The sequence below is a fragment of the Hemiscyllium ocellatum genome, unplaced genomic scaffold, assembly GCF_020745735.1.
Source record: "Hemiscyllium ocellatum isolate sHemOce1 unplaced genomic scaffold, sHemOce1.pat.X.cur. scaffold_208_pat_ctg1, whole genome shotgun sequence".
Taxonomy (NCBI): Eukaryota; Metazoa; Chordata; class Chondrichthyes; order Orectolobiformes; family Hemiscylliidae; genus Hemiscyllium; species Hemiscyllium ocellatum.
The window spans coordinates 856,714-876,483 of NW_026867968.1; the positions used below are offsets into that span (position 1 = coordinate 856,714).

General features: G+C 41.6%; 1 non-coding gene across 1 annotated transcript; it reads right to left on the minus strand.

Annotated features, from left to right (window-relative positions):
• Positions 1 to 500: 500 nt before the first annotated feature.
• Positions 501 to 592, minus strand: trnar-ucu (transfer RNA arginine (anticodon UCU)). Its single transcript is given in 2 exon segments — positions 501 to 536; positions 556 to 592. It is a non-coding gene; the product is annotated as a tRNA-Arg (tRNA).
• Positions 593 to 19,770: the final 19,178 nt, after the last annotated feature.

The following is a 19,770-nucleotide window of genomic DNA, read 5'->3' on the forward strand; positions in this document are numbered from 1 at the left end:
CATGTATCCACTTTGAAACCCATGTGAAGCAACATTCAGCCTGTAGGAGAACGTGTCAGAACCCTCCGCTGTCTGATCTAAAGCTGAAACAAGAGCTGTCTATTCCAGCTGGAAGGGAAGGGATGTGGAGGTGAGACCAAAATATTTCGTGGCGTTTACTTCATGTTGTCCTTATTGTGGTTGTTTAAAAATCTGGACCAGAAATGGCACAGACACAAAGGAGCCCATTGTTAACACTGATCTCGTCCCGCTCCATGATTCAATATCATCATGGCTGACACAACAATTTTGTGTCTTTTTCCAGACTACACACATCATCGTGTTGTGTACTGACTAACACATGTTTATTGGTCTCTATCATAAATAGACATCGAAAATTTAAACTTGTGAGAGGAAAATGTTCCGTTTCGAGACAGTTGTTTTTCTGCACGAATATTGTTGGTTTTGTAGATGAGCAGCCGAGTCTGCTCTGACCGCCTTCCAAACCATAGAACAAAATTCGACTCTGATGGGACTCGAACCCACAACCTTTGAATTGCAACCTGAGCAGTGACATAGAAGTCCAATGCGCTATCCATTGCGCCACAGAGCCGCGCCTAGCAGTGCCTTTAAGCACACAAATTTCTCTTTGACCCATTGCGTTCAGGACACCCATCTCACGTCTGTCAGTCCTGGTCACACGTTCCAGTATCTGTTCCTTATCCACGTGTGCTCTGGCTCTTAAAGGGTTCGGCTACAGACTGCTGGAACGTTCTCATGACACGTAGCTTTACCACGTGCTCAGATAATGATTTCCAGATAACCGATGGTGAAAGCATTCTCCCAAATTCTCCTCAAAACATCTCGTCTCCTGTATTTCATTTATGTCACTCTATTCCTTCCAAATACAGGCTGATCACTCTCATACATATCTATCCTCTTCATAAAATGTGCACGTTAATCGGTTACTCAAAGAGCTATCTCTGCTCTTCGATAAACATCTTCCAACCTAGCTCGTCTACCTTCACAATGGGAATGGTCCAGCCCTTGCCATTCCTGTCATCTCCTCTGAATATCTCATCCTGCAATCAGAAGCTTCCAGCAGACTGGCGATTACAACGGACAAGCAAAGTTCCCTGAAGTAAAGGCAAAAGGTCTGAACAAAATCAGCAGCTCGTGTCCATATCTCATGAGAAAGGAAAGTTAACATTTCGAGTCCAATGATCTGTCTTCGGAACTGATGGGATGGAAGGTTGGGTGAAGAATGTGGAAGAGGGCGGCGGGTTCTAAAATGATTGAACTCGATGTTGGGATCTAAAATTTGCATGGTCTGTCTGTAGAAAATGAGTTGCAGGTCTTCAAGCTTGTGTTATTCCTTGAAGGAGCATTGCAGCAAACCAGAGACCGGAATAGTGGCCTGGGAACACAGTGTCTAGATGAGAGTGGGGCTGGAATTGTACAGTAATTCAGGCACCATCCGAGGAGCAGTAAAATCGACGTTTCGGGCAACAGCCCTTCTTCAGGAATACAGGCAAAGAGCCTGAAGGGTGGGAAAACAGTGCAATGTGAAGTTACAGGAGACTGGAAGATCCGGATAGTTTTTGTTGATTCTGGACAGAATGCAAGTGGTCTCAGTTTTGTCACCGACTCTGTCTTCCTCTCTCCATTGCAGAGAGATCACATTCTGAGCAGGAAATACAGTTGCCTCCATTGAACGAAATGCAGACAAATCTCTGGAGGATGTGACTGGAAGCTTCCACAGTGAGGAGAGATATCAGAAACCAGCAGGAAATGTACCTTACAACATAGAGCGTTACAATGCAGTGCAGGCACTTCGGCCCTCGCTGTAGCCGCGACCTGTAAAAATAATGTGATGCCCATTGTAATGGAAAATTAGCATTTATTTCGAAACCAATAAAACTACAGGGAAACAAAGAAGTAAGAACCTGACTTTGCAGAGGCAAGTATTGCAGACAGAAAGAAAAAAAAGTAAAGTTAAACCGAACTATTAGCAGACTTACAAGGTCAGTAAAGTACCATATCACCAGACAAGGAATGGGAAAAAAAACAACTCCGTATCTGGAAAGGAACTCGAATGTTTCAGGTCCCTGACACTGAGGTGTTGATAAGAAGAAGCGAATTCTATTACCAAGGGAAAATGTATTATATGTGGAAGGTGCACCAGTTACCTTTTTGTTAGATACAGGGGCAACATATTCAGTCCTTAAATCTCGGCCATTGAGAGAGTCGACGCAATGGATGCGTCAGGATTCGTGACGTGAGAGAGATTAACTGCACCCCTATTGTGTGAAACCAGTAATGGTAAAACATTCCAATTCTAATTTCATTTCTCGGAATTCTGTCTTTAAATCTGTTGGCTGGCGATCTCATAGTGAGGCTGGGGTCGAATTAGCGCAGTACCCCGACAGGCTTGCAGGTAATACAAAAAGAAGATTTACCAGCGAAGGCTGTAAAATCCAACTCACGACCCCTGATGCATGGCTATGAGTGATGATTACCCAGAGAGCCATAAGTTCAGTGAGCGATTCGCTCGCCCAGGTAGCAAGTAACCATGTTAATCCCAAAAACACCCATTTACATGCTGGAGATATGAGGCACTGCTCAGCACGCATACACCTCATGGACTTTTAAAATCATATGAGAAGGATTGGTTTAGGAGAATGTTTGAACCTGGTCAGTTACTATTGTGCGAATTTTATTAGAACGATCACAGATGTGCAGTCAATGTAAACTTATCCAAAATATCTGTGACGGCAAGTAGACCGTATCTTTTTGATGTGGAACGCTCCTTTCCTCAAATACCATTGGCGAACAGATCCAGTGACCGGTGGCAGGATTTGGGACCATGGGTACTACTGGCACAAAAAAACGAAAGCTTGTGTCTTCAGGGACGATGTGCATATCTGCTTCAATGCAGATATAAGGACATATATGGAGAAACTAAATTGGCTCACTGAGGCAGATAGGGCAGTCCAGGAAACCCCCGCCAAGAGGGTAGCCTAGCGTAGAGCTGTGGTAGATCCCTGCCCCCAAGATTAAGAAGGCTCGCTACTGAGTGCAAGGCAAAAGGCAAACGTGATGTGAGGTTCATACGAAGCTGTGAAACCAAAAGAATAATCCCGAAGTCTCAGTATCGTCCTTGCAGAACATAAGACTCGTTCAAACCTGAGGTTGGAAAAGGAATTATTCCAGTCTTTGAATCCCTCCTGAAGGGTGAAGTGATAATTCCCTGTGAATAATCACCGGTGAGAGCCCCCATTTTTCCAGTCAAAAAGGCAAACATTCCAGGTGAATCGGGGAAATGGAGGTTTGTTCAAGACCTGCACGTAGTCAATTATGCTGTTGTTCCGCCCGCCCCAAATGTTCCTAATCCTTGTACTATATTAGCTCAAATTCCACCGGACAGTAAATGGTTCTCTACTTTGGATTTAGCAATTGCCTTCTTTAGTGTACCAGTACACCCAGAAAGTCAATTCTGGTTCACTTTTCCATTCAAAGGCAAATCGTACACATTCAGGTGAATGGTCTCTTTCCAGTATGAACTCGCTTGTATTTCAGCAGATTGCCGGAATCAATTAATTATTTCAAATCTCTGCAGACGAATGGTCTCTCCACTGTGTGAACTCACTGGTGCCTCAGCAGACTGAATGACTGAAAGAATCCTTTGCCATTCTCAGAACAGGCGAACGGCCTCTCTCCACTGAGTTCGCAGATGTAAAGTAAGATCAAATGACGTCCAGAACCCATTCCCTCTGAGAGAGCACTTGAATGGTTTCTCGTCAGCGTGAATACGTTGATCGTACAGCAGTTCGTGAGGCCTTTCAATGCCTTTTTCATACGCTGGGCCATTAAATGGTTTCTTGTCCGTGTAAACCCACTGGCGAGTCAGCAAGTTAGAGAACTGAGCAACTCCCTTTCCACACTCAGAACAGTTGAATGGCTTTCCCCCGGTGTGGTTGCTCTGATGAATCTTCAGGGCAGACAAGTAATTGAATCGTCATCACATTTTCACAGTTTCTCTCCAGCGTCCCTCCAATTATGCCTCGATAATTCAGATAGTGAATACTTTCACTCCACTGTGAATTTAGCTTTCTGCTTTCCCTTTCAAAGGCCGGTAAGGTCAGGCTACATGGAACAAAGCAGCTCCTTCAAATTCTGATGTAATGCTTCGTTTCAGTTTCCCAACAGCAAATCCTCATCTTTGATATAACGCTAATAAATCCAGAAATATCTCAGTAAGGGAGAATCCTCAGAACACCAAAGCATATGATTTTCATTCTTCGTCGGATGTGGGTATTCCAGAACAGGTCAGCATTTATTGTTCATTCCTGATTTGACTGGATAAGGTGATGATGAGCTTCCATCTTGAACCCTCGTTTCTGTGTGCTGTCGGAAGATCCAAATTATAGGTAAGTGCAATCCACAATTTTGACCCAGTGATTCTGGAGTAATGGCAATATATTTCCAGATCATGATGGTTAGTGGGTTGTAGGTCTTTCCTATCTGTCTAATGCCCTTTTCCTTTTAGATGCACGCAGTTGTGAGTTTGTAATGTACTTTTGATGGAGTCTTGATGAATATCTGCAGTGCATCCAGTGTATGGTGCAGATTGCATGTCTGAGCATTTGGTTATGGTGAATGGATGTTTGTCGATGTTTTATTAGTTATGTGTTGCTGCTCAATTCAGCTACTCTGTTCTGGACAGTGTTAAGCTTTTCAATATTGTTACAACTGCAGGAAGGAATCCTCAAGAAGGTTGGGATTTAAATATCTCTTGCTACTCAGATGCTGACTAATATGTTGTGCTTCTCCTGTGCATTGTTTCTTTCACACTGCAATCATCCAGGCGAAAAGGAACTATCCCATCATGTCTCATACTGTATTGTAAAGTAGTAAACAGTTGGTAGGGAAAGAAGAAAAGAAAGAAGAACATTTGGTCAATGAGGTGAATAACGCTCTCGCTCTGAGTGTGAATAGCTGTTAATGGAGTCTGCCAGTGACAAATCATCGGTGGCGTTTAATTGCAGGCTATGTGTTAGACAGGCTTTAGGAGTCAAGAAAATCTCTGACTATGACCTGCTCTTGTGGCCACAATGATATATGGCTGCTAAAGTTAGCTTCTCAAAGACATTGTGACTTTCACTGCACCAAAGAAGGACTTTGGACCCATCTTGCAAATGTCCATCATGAAGTAACGATCCATTTTCATCCCATTATTTTTCAGAAATTGGTCTGGAGCCTTTAGCACTCTGGTACTCCAAGTGATCAACGAAATATTTTCCTAATTCCACCACCTCCAGCGAAATGCTATTACCAAATATATATCCCCCTCCCCGCCCTTGTCCGCCTTCCCCAGCAACCATTCCCTCCGGGGCATCGTGGTGCACTGCAGCTTCACTCTCAACACCTCCCCCAACAGCTCCATGGAAGCTTTCCCTAAAATCGCGGAATATGTGACACATACATTCATAGAACATGAGAACGAGGAGCAAGGCTTTGCTGTAAAGACCTTAAAGACTGATTCGCCTTTCATTCAGCTCATGCCTGATCTTTCCATGGACACACATCCACTTAACCAAACTCTGAAGGTAATCTTTACTTCCTTTATTATTAAAAAAAGCAGCCCTAGCTTAAAAAATATTGATTGATGTAGCATCAACTACATTGTTGGGCAAGCATTCCATCGAGGAACAAACCTCTTGTTGAAGAAATTCCTTCTCAATTCAGTCCTATATCTCGTTCTAATCTGGAGGCTGTGCCCTCCTGCCCTAGTTTCATCTGCTAATAGAAGCATGCTCTCGACTTCTATCTCACACATGACCTTCATAATCTTATATGTTTCCATAAGATCCGGCCTCATTCTTCTGAATTTTCGAAAGAAGCCTATTCCATATAGTCTCCTGTCATCAGCGAACAGCTTCAAATCCGGAATTCCATCTGCCAGAATATTTCCCATTAACCCAATATTTCAATGTTCCTCTACAGATTTTCACAGTCCTCAACACACTTTGCTCTGCTACTCACCTTTGTGTCAATTGCAGATATTGACACGATGTGCATGGCTCCAAAATCCAAATCATCCATATAAATTGTAAGTAATTGCGGTCCCAGAACCAATCCCTGAGGAACATCGTTGATGCTGAATAATATAGCACTCATTTATCCATGCTCTGCGCTTCCTGTTGAGAAACAATCCTCAATTCATGCTCATACTTTACCCTTAACAGCATGCATCCGTTTGCTGTCAGCCCTTGAACAGCACCTTGTCGAGGCCATTTTGAAAATCTAAGTACATCAATTCACTGGGTCCCGTTGTACACCATGCTCGTAATGCCATCATAGAATTAGAAAAGATTTTGCTGGAATGACCTGCTCTTCATTAACCCAGGCGACATCTGTCAAATTTCTACCGAGATGCCCCGCTATTTCTTCCTGGATAATAGACTCAAGATATTTCTGCACTACAGACGTTAAACAAATTGGTCTATCATGTTGGAGAATGGGTCTGGGTGGGTTGCACTTTGGTGGTCGGTGTGGACTTGTTGGGCCCAAGGGCCTGCTTTGATATTGTAAGTAATCTGATCTAATTCCTCGTATTTTGTCTGCATCACTTTAAAAAGAGTGACGTCAGATGTGTGTTTTCCAATCTGCTGGGACTGCCCCAGAGATCAACGAATTTTGTAAAAATACCGCAAGCACAGTTCTTTTTTAACATACCATTGTGTTTAGCAACCTGCGATGCATTCCATCAGATCCTGGAGACGTAACCATCCTTTGCAATATTAGCTTCAACACTAGTTCTTTTGTTATAATGACTGTTCCCAGGTCGTCAACAAACTTCATCTCTTTGTCAATTACTGGAAAGTTATTAATATCCGCCACTGTGAAAACCGATGCAAATGCCCGATCAATACCATAGCTATTTCCGCATATCCCATAGTAAATGTCCCTTCTTATCCACGAGAGGGTCAACGTTTACTTTTGCCTCTCTTTTTCATTTTATGTTTTAATAGAAACCTCTGCTATCGATCTTTATATTCTGTGATATTTTTAATGACATGTTCTTTCTCACACTTTTCTGCATTAAATTCCATTTCCCTACTCTGAGCTAAGTTCTGCTGCATACCTGTGTCCCAATGTTACCTGCAATATCCTTCAGCACTATGCACAACTGTACCGAACGTCGTGTTTACTAACCCATCCTTCTCCACCCCATCCACGTCGTTTACAAAAAATGACAAAAAACAGTGAACCCAAAACAGATCGTTGCAATACACCACAATCAACAGAATTCCAGGATGATGTTTTGCCATCACGTAACACACTCTGTCTTCTTTCAGCTGGCTAATTTCTGATCCAAAGCACGACATCCTCCTCATCCCATGCCTCAGTATTTTGCGCAGTCACCTGCCATGGCGAAATTTCTCAAACGGATAACTGAAATCCAAACGTGCATTACATGAACAGCTTTAACCTCATACATCTGTTTAGTCACCTGGCAGGTTTTGACAAGAGTTGTAGCTCAGTTTTAGCTTCCAGATGAAGATTTCCTCACTGAGATGGAAGGTTCATTTCCAGACGTTTCGTTACCCTCCTGGGTAATATCTCCAGTGTGCCTTCGGGTGACGGACTGCTCATGATTTCTGCTTTCTATTTATATGCTTGCGGTTCTTTGGGCTGGTGATGTCATTTCCTGTAATGATATCATTTCCTGTTCTGTAAATGGAGTCTAGCTCGATGTGATTTTGATGGATTTCCAGTTGGAATGCCATGCTTCTCGGAATTATCGTGTGTGTATCTGTTTCACTTGTGATCGGTTGGATGCGTTGTCCAAGTCAAAGTGGTGCCTTTCCTGATCTGTATGTAAGGATACCAGTGAGAGAGGGTCACGTCGTATTGTGGCTAGTTGATGTTCATGTATCCTGGTGGCTCGTTTTCTGCCTATTTGTCCATATGCAAAAACTGATGTAATTTACAAAATACCATGCAAGAACTGTAACAAATGTTGCATTAGATAAACACTACATTCGCCTGAGACAACACGTCCATCCGAGGACAAGCCAAACAGCTACATGCAGGAGAATTAATTGAAGCATGGCATTCCAACCAGAACTCTATCGACAAACATTTCGACTTCGACGCCATCGACTACACCCTGAGAAAAAAGAACTGATAATGACATCACCACCGGAAATGACATCACCAACCCAAAGAAACCCAAACATTTCATTGGAAAGCAGGAATCATGAACAGTGCTTCGCCTGGAGACCCACTGAAATTGTTACCTAGTAGGGTGATGAAACGCCTGGAAATGAACTTTCCAATTCAGTGAGCAAACCGACATCCAGTTTAATGACCTATTCAAAGAACTCGAAAATGTTTGAGTCTCGTCCACCCATTCACAAAACCGGCTTGACTTTCCCTCATAAATTTATTCCAATCGAGATGATTACAAATCTTATCTCATGGAACTTTTCCAACACTTTACCCACAACCGACGGAAGAGTCAATGGTCTATAATTTCCAGGGTTTTCTCTACTCCCTTTTTTTAATGAGAGAGCAACTTTTATTATCCTGTAGTTTCTGGTACTCTCACTTTGGACATTGACAACATGAAGATCAAAGTAGAAAGCTTGGAAATCGGATTCTTAGCTTCCCAGAGAATCCTAGGATAAATCCGATCCGGCCCAGGGGAATTTATATATGTTCACATTTTCAGAGCTTGTAACGCCTTGTCTTTGGGAACTTTAACCCTATCTCGGATAGTAGCCTGTTCACAGTATTGTCCTCGACAACATTTTGTTTTCCCAGTGCGAATCCTGACTAAAGACATTGCTTTCGCGCTTCCCCCATCGCTTCTGACTCCACGCACTATTTACCACGACCGTCCTTCATTGGCCATATTTTATTCCGTTCATTCTTTTAGCCCTCACATACCGATGGAAAGCTTTAGGATTTTCCCTTATACTATCTGTCAACAAATTCTCATTTCCCTCCTGGCTCATCTTCAGTCTCTCTTCAGGTCTTTCCTGTTTAACTTGTAACTCTCAATCTCCTTAACTGAGCCTTCACATCTCATGGGAACACAAGCCTTCTTCATCTCAACAAGAAATTCAACGTCCTCAGTAATCATGACTCCTGCGCTTGACAATTTCCTCCCTCTCTGCCAGGTATATACTTATCAAAGACACACAGAACCTGCTCCTTGAATAAGCTGCATATTTCTATTCTGCCCATTCCGTGCCGTTTCTCTGCCCAACCTATGAATGGGTAATCTTATCTAATCGAATTGCAATTTTCTTTCCCCCAGCAATAGTACTTGCAGTCCGGTGTATACCTATCCTTTCAAAATCTAAAGTAAACATAACTGAATGTTGGTAACTATCAGCAAAGTGCTCATCTTTCGCCAAATCTAACATCTTGCCGTGTTCATTTCCCAGCACTAAATCTAATTTAACCTCTCCCCTTGTTGGCCTGTTCCATTACACATTATTTAAGGAATCTATTGCAGTTACACTCAAGGCTACTGTGACTGAGCTCCTTCATCTGATCGACATGTTGATTAAATTCCCGCATGATAATTGCCATACCATTTTCTTATTTGTTATTTATGTCTTTGTTTACTGCCCTCCCCAATGTGATCTTAAAATTTGGAGGCGGATTGACTCCAACAATCAGTGACATTTTCTTCTTAGAACTTCTGATTTCCTCCCAAATGGATTCAAACCCATTCTCCATAGAACCTATATCATCTGTCAGCATCGGTCTGAGGTTGTCCTTCAATGTTTCAGTTTCACCACCTTCCTTACCATCCTTTCTGTCCTTCCAAATTGTCTCATACCAGTGAATATATACCTCCCAGTCTTGACTATGTTGTCGCCATGTCTCTGCAATGTGTATTAAATCGTATTCATTTGTGATGATTTATGCCGTTATATCTCCAACCTTCTTCCAAAAAGTACGAGTATTCAGGTATAGTGCCTTTATGGTCGCATTCTTACACATTGATTAAAAACATCTATAATAATATCTTCTGCGGTATCCTTCCTTCTTGCTTCTTGCTTCTCCTCACTTGTCCATTTCTGACCTCCATACTTAGTACACAAGTGCTCAAATACACCTTCCAGGTGAAGCAATACTTTCCCTACACTTCGCACAATCTAGTCTACAGCTCATATTGTGGTCGCCACTACCTTGGGAAACGAAGTGTTTTGCAGAATGCCAAGTTCTATCGCCAAAAGTGTCCCTCAGCGTTCAGTTCACTGCTCCTTTAGCACAGAACTATGTTTCCTAGCGAACGTCTTTATCTCAGTCTTACTGCAGTGTTGCACCATAGCTTAGCACATGCTGAATAAGCAGCAGATCATTTTCTGCTTGAGGACCCCACGACCCTCCAGATCAATTTCAGTCATTTTAGAGGCCTGAAGTTTCCCATGTGTTGGCCCCCGACACACTCACCAGGCCTAGTCACACGCTACCTTTGGTTAGTCATAAACAGTCTCTGTGAACAGTTGTTTATGCTCCAAACAGATCATTATCAATTCGTATGTTCAGCTGCTCGTCTCTCTCTTTCGGCTCTATCCCGACATCTCGTTTCCTCCTAATTACTGCGACTCCACATATCTTCTGCATATAGACTGAAGTTTTCCTGGAAACCATCAGTGCCAAGGACGGGGTCACTGGACCGAAAATGTTAACTCTGATTTCTCTTTCCAGCATCTTTTGGTCTTGCCCATGAGGAAGCTTGATACCGTGCTTCTGTAATGACCCCCTGCACATAAGACAGAACGGTTTTAATCCTGAAAGTTTCTCTTGTTGATGAATCCCATTACAACGTGAGCCACTGGCATCGACTTCGTAGGTCAATGAAAATAGAAATCATGTGCTTGGGATTTGTGCTGCAGCTCTGTTCTGGATATGATAAGCAACAGAGATCAACATCTCCGTCATGTCAGATGTGAACAGATAGGAATCTCCAGAAGAGTTGGAATTAAGTAAATGTTTTTCAGTTGGAGAAAATTCAACCATTTCTCCCTGCAATAGACTGTGGCTATCAAATCAAAATATTTCATAACCACTAATGCTTAATACAGCGTTTTCGAGTTAAAATATCTGAACGATCTTCCTCCAGAGTGACAGTACAGGCGTGTCAGCAAATGGAATGATTGACTGAATCACGTTAATTGTTCACCGGGTGAACAGTCCTCTTGTGGTGAGATATAGGGGCAGAATGCAGGAGGAGGGATGGAAAGGTTCTTAAGCAGTTTTACATAGGGACTGAGGAAGTGTTCGTGGTTCTTCCGGATTGAAGTGGGCATACTCCCAATTCAGAACGGACTTGTATCTTATGTTCCTCTCTGTGTCAAGGGAAGAAATTGCAGGTGTTCTGAGCAATGGTTTACTTTCATCTTTGGGTTTGTGGTCGACTGTACTAACGCAAGATTGGGAGAGATAAACCAGAGAATCACACAGCAGTGAGTCTCACATCAGTGGAAGGGAGCCTTTTGGAGCAAACCTTGAAGGAGAGAGGTAACTGCCACTTCACCAGGCAAGGTTTCATCAGGGAGAGTCATCACGGTTTTGTGACAGATGTCATGACTAACAGATTGGATTAATTACATTTTATTGGCAAGTGATCAGGTTTTTGTTACGATGGTAGCGAAGTTGATGTTGTTTGTGTGGATTCCAACAGAGCCTTAAACACGACACCACTCTGAAGACTGGTTAGAGGATATAAGTGAAAAGGGATTTAAGGTCCCCTTGCAGTTGGATACAAACTTAAATTGGTGGTGGTTAGAGATACAGGATGGTGTTTGAAGGCTGTTTGTGTGACTGGAACTGATATTCAATGGTGTAACACAAGGATGAATGCTGGGTCCCATGTCGTTTGAGAATGTGTGGAAAGAATATAGAACATGTCAGGAGGAAATGATAAACAGAGTTGTCAATGATACGAATATTAGCAAAGTGGTTAATAGTGAGGAAGATCCTTTTAGGAAGAAGGAGCACAGAAATGGATTTACCAAATGTCAACTTCAGAGAGGGGATGTTGTAAGTAACCATGAAAAACATGAGGTGGTGCACATTGGAAGTAAAACGTAAACATATTACTCAATGATTAACAGGACACGAGGAAACCCACAGGAACAGAGAGACTTTGCATGTTGGTCCACATATCCGTGAAGGCAGCAGAACATAGTGACAATCACAACTTTACCAGTCAATGCAAAATTTATAAAAGCAGATAAAGTAGTGCCACAAGGAGACAATGTGGTGAAGAAAGTACTTGGCACGCTTTTCGTAATTCATCAGAAAGTTGATTATCCAAGTTGGAATGTCATGTTGTGGCGAAATGGAGCATGAATGAGATCACATTTAGAATACTGTTTACAATTATGGTCAACTTCTACAGAAAGCATTTTCTGAAAATTAAAATTGTGCACAGATGATTTACAAGGATGTTGCGGGGAGCCGAGGGCTTGAGATAAGCATGGAGATGGGATCAGCAGGGGCATTTTAGCTGGAATGTTCCAGGCAGCGTGTCACGTTCTCACCGTTTATAAAATCATGAGGGGCATGGATCGACAACTGGCCTAAATCGTTTGCCCATGATGGTGAAGTTCAAAACTAGAGGGCACAGGTTTTAGGTGACAGGCACTGAGACACACTAAATAACGTATAGAGAGTGACAGAATGATGGTTAATTACCAACAGGCATTGGTTAAGATCAGTCTTCGGTTTTAAAAAGAAGCATTTTCTTAGTGAAAGCAGTTTGGTAGATAAGTCGTGAATGGAACATTAGGGGTACTAAAATTGAGTGATGTACCGATGAGTAAGTGAGTGGGTAAAATATTGTTCAATGCACTATGAAATGGAGAATGCCATATTTGTAAGGAACAATCAATAAAGATCTTGTAAATTAAATGTTATGTTGCAGGACAATGACATACTCACCTAAATGGCTATGCTGGGATATGAGTCACATTGACTTTTCTGCAGAAACATCAACTGTTTCGGAAGTCAAAATGATAGTTTTCGTCTGTTCAGCAGTGGCGAAGCCAATATATGTTCCACCATTCCTATCAGAACCTGACACGATGAGCATGCAATGCCTGATCGAAACATTCCGGTTGATGAAACTCGTTTTCCTTTGAGAAACAGAATGTAGCAGTTATTCAACTGCAGATTTCTCTTTTACTTTACCAACTTTATATTCAAACATTCAGTTGCACTGACAGAATGCTGAATTCTGTAGCATTTTTTCCCCTCAGATTTTCAGCCTCTGCAGTGTTCTTTTCTTTAGTGATCTGAATGACCTGATATTTATGGGGAAAAGAATGTTGCAGTTTGTCTCGCATGTGACAGAAGAATCAAATGAGTGGTGACAGGTGCATCTTAATTTTCTAAAGAAGTTGAGTGGAGGTGATGTCGAGTTAAAAGCGTGGATCTGGAAAAGTACACCTGGTAAGGCAGCATCCGTGGAGTAGGAAATCGATATTTCGTGCATAAGTTCTTCGCCAGGTATGTTCGAAACATTGACATTCCTGTTCCTCAGATGTTGCCTAACCACTGTGCTTTCTAGCGTGATCCTTCCTGACTACAATCTCTCGCACCTGCAATTTTCGCCTTCTACTTAGGTCGGGGTAGTGTCGGATACTGTTCCTGAGATGTAACAACATGTTCGTAATGATAGTTTGGATATGCAGTTGGAAGCTCATCACTGATGTAAATCATTCTCTACCTCCCAAACTGCCAAGCACATGCAGGTCCTGTGCCTCCTTTGTTGACATTCCCTAAACACCTGACGCCTGAAAGAAGAAGGCCTCATCTTCGCTTGGGACTTTGATGCCACATGGGGTCACCAGTTTTCTCATTCGCCCTTCCCTCACATTATTCTAGTTTCATGACTCCAACTCAGCATTGCCCTCATGACCTGCACGTCACCTTTCCAACCTAGACGTTGCATCTCCTGTCAGAACTCGTATCTTATTTTCCACCTTTATCTACTCATCGCATTCTCAGCTATCAGGCCCCCAAATCCCCAAACGGCCCATTTATCTCTCAGTCCCTATGGCCAAAACCACATTTCTGATGCGGTGTTAATGCCCGAAACATCAATTCTCCCACTCCTCGCATGCTGTCTGAACAATTGTGTTTTCCACCACCACACTGTCCACTCTGAATTCTGGCATCTGCAGTTCTCACTTTCTCCACGGCGCAGTATTCTGTAAAAGACACATTATTGGAAAAGTGCAGTTTCTGAGTCTTTCTAAGTTGTTAATTTCATTTGCTCAATCGGCTCTAGATGGAGTATTGAGTGTCTTTCTGCAATTATCATTACAGCAGGGATGTGACAGCACTGGAAACTCTCCAGACCAGATTTACCAGGATATTGTCTGTTTGAAGAATTTCAGTTATGAAGATGGTTTGGATGGACTGCGCTGTCACAAAGATGTTCTCTTTTTAAAAAAAAACGAGCTGTACTTTTTCTCAAGGATAATGTGTCTTGATTTTTTTTAATCAAAGTCATTGTAAATCAGTTCAGGCTCCGAATCAGATGAAGTGTAACAGTGTAAAGTGTAATTATTCGCTGTGAGGCCTTTCGTTTCCCCATCACCAGATGAGGCTTGAGGACAAAGACTTTATGCTTTTGAAATCAACTGTATAATGGTAAAAGAGTGGTCATTCTGGAATGCTGAATTCCGGTTTTTAGATCCTGCTGCAGTGGTGCACTAACTAATAACTTTTCTGCTTCTGCCGTTCTAATTTTTACCCGCAAGCTTCTGTTCCATTGTTACTGTGTTTAAGGTGCTTGTTTTTTCGGAATGTAATGTACTTTCAGAACAGCATAATTCAGTCGACTTTGGATAGACTAAGTTCTGTGGGTTTTCTATGTTCTGTTTCTTTTTTATTTATCTATCCGTCATTTTGTGAATATATTTTGTAATTAGCTAATTGGGTAATTATTACTGTACACTTAACGAAAAAGAATATAATGTTGCGATCTGGGTTGTCTGCTTTATAACTTTTTGAATGGTTTAGCCTTGCCCATAACAAATTGCAAGATAGTTGATGGATTAAAAGAGCAACCGATATGTTCTTGCGTCTTTATTTGGGGTGTTGATTTGGATTGTCGTCGACAGTTCTTGGGAAAGTAATGTCTCATTTAGGTACAAAGTGTTGTCTGGCTATGGACGATGTAAAGTTGGCAGTTTTACAAAAAACTAATTCATGTCAGGCTTCTGGAATAAGCAGAATTGCTGGGGTTGTATCTGCCTCTTTCTGTAAGGAAAGGAGAGGTCATTCCCCGCAGTAGCTCAGCATTTAACCCAGCTGGAAAATTCATGAGAATCTGCAGAGATGTTTAAACGTTAGTTGAATATGAAGCAGCTTGAGTTAGACGCGAGAGATAAAGAAAAAACACAAGATTTCAAGCAGTTTCAGGTACGATTCGAAGAAGAGAGAGCAGCAGAGTCGAGAGAAAGGGAGACAGAGTTTGAACTTCAGAAATCGGCAATTATTAAAGGAATTCACATTAAAACGCTGGAGATAAATGCTGAAGATAAGATTACTCTGGAAGAGCATATTGTTAAAACGACAAGGATAGCAGCTTAAATGGCTGATTGTAATGAACTGGTCCATAAAACAAGGATGGGCTTCCAGAATCATTTTAATCTGAGGGATAGAAATTGGGCAGAGAAATCCTCACTTTGAAAGGGAAAGTTAAATCTCTGTGAAGATCATGAGGATAACTTATCACAGTGTAAATAGGAAAACCTTGAAGGGAACAAGATCTGAGGTTTCCGTTGCAATAAAGTCGGCCACATGAAATCAGTATTGGAGAACTGGGGAAAGCACTGCAAAGTCGGATGCAGGAAAACAAAACAAGCCTGGATGTTTTGTTGGCATGATAATAGAATGCACCGTGGAGGCTGGGAAGCTGCATCAGAGTGCACAAACCAATCAGAAGTTGGTAAGGGGGAAGTGCCAGATCTGCTTGAAAAATATACCTGCAAAGTTAAAGTTTATTTACCTTGGACAGGAGTAGTAGATAGAGAGGTGACAATATTAAGGGGCACAGGAACGTCTCAGTCTGTGATGCAGAAGAAGGCGGAAATATGTACTCCTGAAGACCTATGTACTCAGGAATACATGGTGGGATGAAACATTGCTCAGTTATGTACAGTAAGGATAGAGTGGGCAGAAAAGAGTGGGGAGTTTATGGTGGGAGTTCTGCACGAACTCTCAGCTCCAAGAATATAATTTGTGCTTGCAAATGATATAGCTCAATCACCGGTAAGCCGACTGCACACTCTAGTTCAAAAGCCAGTCGAGCTGCAGGCAAGAGTAGCAATGCAGGACGTTGATAAAGGAATTTTCCCAGATTGTGTCTTCACGCAATCAAGAGTCACAATCGAAAGCAGGACAAATCAAAAGGCAAGGATTAGGAGGCTGAAATATGATTACATCCATTTGTGTTAATTAATACTTATTCCCATCTATTATTGGATGTAGGGAACCTACACAATGCATCAAGATTCCATTTTTTATTGTCAAATAAGTGGGACACAGCAGGGGACAAATGTTAAAAACGCAAGTATATTCAGCTCAGCTACTCAGTTACAGCAGAAAGATGAAAAATTAAAGCAGTTGGATCAGAAGACATATATTTGGAAGGAGAGTGAATGCATCCTTGTGTGATATTACTTAGCAAATGATATGTTAAGGAGGAAATGAAGCCCAACATATAATAAAGCACGTGAGAAAAGAGTAGAATGTTTTTTATTCCCAGTAGGCTGCAGAAAAGTGCTGCTGCGAGTGCCGCATGTGCCACAAATTGAATTAGGTGTGAGGAAAATGGAGACTAAAATACAAAGACATTTTCACTGGCCTGGATTGCAGATGAATATAGTTGAATTTTGCCAGACGTGTCATACATTTCAACTAAATGGAAAACCATGGGAAATAATAAAGCCTGCACCTTTTGTTCCTATTGCAAAGTTCAAGAAATTTGTCTTAATTGTCTTGATGCATTACGTAGGTTCTCTACATCCAATAAAAGATCGAAATAAGTATTAATTAGCATAAATGGATGTATTGACGAGATTTCCAAATGCTGTTCAATTTTGCAATATGACAGCTAAAAGGATTGAGGAAGAATTATGATTTTTAAAAAAAACTAGAGAAAGATTACCATCAGAGATACAATTAGATCAAGGGTCAAACTTCACATCCAAACTTTCCAGGGAGTATATAGATAGCTTCGGATTAAAACGAATCAAATCTAGTGTGTGCCATCCAGAATCATAGGGTGCACTGGAAAGGCGACGTTAATTTTTAAAGACTATGTTGAGGATTTATGGTTCGGAGGAGCCAGATTTGTGATGATGGAACACTCTGTGTCCTTCATTGAACAATCTTGTCTTCCCAGTCTCCTAAAGTTTCAATGCATAACATAGAATTATTACAGAAAAGGTCATGACAACTCAGCCCATTGTCTCTTTCAGTTTGGAATGAGCGATATTTCTAATATTATTCTCCTGCATTGTCCCCGTAGCCCTGCACATTTTGTTATTAGCAACTGCTTTTAATTGTAAGCATTCTGCCAGATATGAACAATATGATCAATCTCAAACAAAAACAGACGTTGGAGGGAAAGCTCAGCAGGTCTGGCAGTATCTGTGAAGAGAAACCAAAGTTAATGTTTCAGGTGCGGTGATTCTACACAATCTGTATTCCCAATGATTAAATGGTGTGTATATATACAATATTGTTCACTTTATCACATTTAAAATTATCCTGTTCAGTTCACATTGTCATTCAGCATTGCATCTCCCAAACGTTGGCCCTTTCCTTTATGTGAACTATATTTAATTCTATCTGACGTTAAGAGTGATGATGACTGTGGAATATCCTTGTCCTACCCATGAAGTCTTCATAGCCACTGCCCCAATTACGCCTATCTCCTAGCTAAACCTGACTCATTAATTCATAAGTCTTAATGAATAAGTTCACTTTTGAATTTGGACTGATGGGAAAAAGCGTAAAAAATAATGTTTACCAGCAAATAAAACTGTATTAAGATGTTTGGCAATTCGTATAAATTAATTACAGAAGCACATTATGTATGAAAGGTCCAACGTTTCTATATTAGAGCAGTGAGAGGAACATTCAGAGAAGTCCACACTTCCTATCCATGTTCAGGGCAAATGTGCCCAGTGACATTCTGTTGGCTGGCGTTTGTTCCCGTGAAGGAGAAATAAGCACAGTGACAACATCCTTATCGTTTCTTTTTTGTGGAGGGGCGGAGATTCGGGGTGAGTTGGTTACAGCATTGCAAACGTACAACAGAGCAGAGTCATCTAGCCTGCGACAAGAAAACATCCATCATTCTCCCTCACAACTGACTTCACTGGAGGGATTGATGATGGGAGATGTGACCAATAGCCAGAGATGTCAGCATCCAGTCCAGTCCAGTTATATTGTGAACTGAATGTGCTGTATTGAAAGCTGGGACTGTTTGCTCAGTGACTGCCATTGATGTCAGTCTCCATGCATTGTAACTGTGTCAATAGAGGGTTTCCCTCTCCTATTGGTGAGGGGCTTCACTCAGTGCGCTATCCTAGTGTAGGAGCAGATGCAACATTTCCAACAATAACAGAGATCAGCAGCTGCACAGATGTGGAGAGGACACATCAGAATCTGAGAATAATGGACTCGATAATTACACCAATGGAGAGGAGGTTTTCCTTGGGTCTCTTCAACATTTCCCTCTACTGGGAATTTCTACCATATTGGATATTAGTGGTGCTGATTATTATTTTGGGCGGTGTGGATGGTATGTTACTAACCTATGGTGGAGGAGCGACGCTCCAAAGCTAGTGTGCCTCCAATAAGCCGGTTGAACTATAACCTGGTGTTGTGCGATTTTTAACTTTGTACACCCCAGTCCAACACCGGCATCTCCAAATCATAACCTATCCTCGACATTGCTGGTGTTCTCTACTTCTGTCCATTCATTAATCCCATGAAAAATTTTGAACTTCATTGCAATTTCGGTTATCTATATTTGTCAATGAAATAAACGTTTATCTTTAATTTCAGTTTCCATTCATCTGAATTGCAGACCACTCCCTTTACAAATATCTGAGAACAAAACTGTGCTCAACCTCGGTATCCCTTTTTGCCCTGAACTGATTTATGTCTCGTGTTCTCTCTGTCACCAAACCTGTCCCTACCAGCTCATAATATCCCCAATCTCCATCGCTCTGCGCGTTCGTAAAATTCAGACTTTATGTTTCAAGCTCTCTTCTGGCCACTTTTCCAGTTACAAGTATTTCAATCACAAAATTGTTCTTGTCTCGGACGTTACTTCATGATTAGGACAATGGCCTCACAGTCAAAGCAATTAGTGATTATTAACAAATGCTGCCCTTGGCAGAGATGCCGACTTCCCATGGAATAACAACTTTGAAGGTTAACCAAACAAAGAAAGATGCATTAAAAATGCAAATAAAAGAACAGAAAGTGCTGAACTGAAAACAGTTGGAAAATATTGTGAATAATGCTGGTGATAGGGAAGTCTGCTTTGAAGGGGAGGAGGAGTGAGTTAAATCGATAGATAAAGAGATAGAAGGAAAAGAGCAAGCAAAGGGAATGATGATCAACTGGGATGGAAATAAAATGTGAGATTCACCTCATTTATTTTTACCTTTTCCCATCTTCCTGAATATCATGCCCATGCCAGTACATGTATCCCCCGCTTTTCAA